General features: G+C 41.5%; 1 pseudogene; it reads left to right on the top strand.

Annotated features, from left to right (window-relative positions):
- The window catches only part of LOC107661075 (protein FAM234B-like), a 14,016-nt pseudogene that overhangs the window by 12,090 nt on the left and 1,037 nt on the right, over positions 1–889 (top strand).

Raw genomic sequence — 889 nt, 5'->3', positions numbered from 1 at the left:
CGAGCCGAAGCATTGCCAGTCACGACTAACCGATTCATGATTTATTAGAGATTTAATTATCGAATGGCGAATTGGAATGGAAATAATCGCTTTAGTACATCCGGCAGGCAATTATACAATAGTAATATTAAAATAGTGGCCCAAATCGGCTGCCAGGCCACCGAGAATTGTCCCGGTTCTCCCAATGGCCAGTCCGCGCCTGATTTCCACAGACACGCAGAACGTGCAGGGCCAAATCGGCTGCCAGGCCACCGGGCATTGTCCCGGTTCTCCCGATGGTCAGTCCGCGCCTGATTTCCACAGACATGCAGAACGTGCAGGATTCATATATTGTCTTTTTGCTGCTGAATATTTACAGACCCTAGTCCATATCGCGTTTTGATTCAAGTGTACTGACCTACTTTTGATTTATTCGTCCAAAATGTGGCATATTCCGTCCGCTTTAGGCTATAGGAAATAGTCTGTGTTTTCCGCATCGAGGAATTATAGTTCCGTATGTCTCAGAGTAATCAGTGCAATTTGGGAAAGAAATCAATTAAATCTGTATGTGGATGTGTGTAAATATTCAAATGTAATCCCCTTTGTAATCGTTAACATTTTCACAAGTAACTGTAATTTAATTACACATTTTTTCTTAGTAACTGTAACTGATTACAGTTACATTTATTTTGTAATTAAATAACGTAACGCCGTTACATGTAACTAGTTACTCCCCAACACTGTATTTACTATCTTGAAGTGCAGCAGTGTGATTTATCAGCCATTGAAACACATGAAAGCGTTTCTTCATGAAGTGTTTCTGGTGTGCAGTCTGGTCACACAAACACATCACACATGATAAAGCTCACGTGTGTGTGTGTGTGTGTGTGTGAGTGTGTGTGTGTGAGTG

This window comes from Sinocyclocheilus anshuiensis, unplaced genomic scaffold (genome assembly GCF_001515605.1).
Source record: "Sinocyclocheilus anshuiensis isolate Anshui unplaced genomic scaffold, SAMN03320099.WGS_v1.1 scaffold2803, whole genome shotgun sequence".
Taxonomy (NCBI): domain Eukaryota; kingdom Metazoa; phylum Chordata; class Actinopteri; order Cypriniformes; family Cyprinidae; genus Sinocyclocheilus; species Sinocyclocheilus anshuiensis.
The sequence above is the reverse complement of the archived record's forward strand: the minus strand, read 5'-3'. Positions and strand labels throughout refer to the sequence as shown.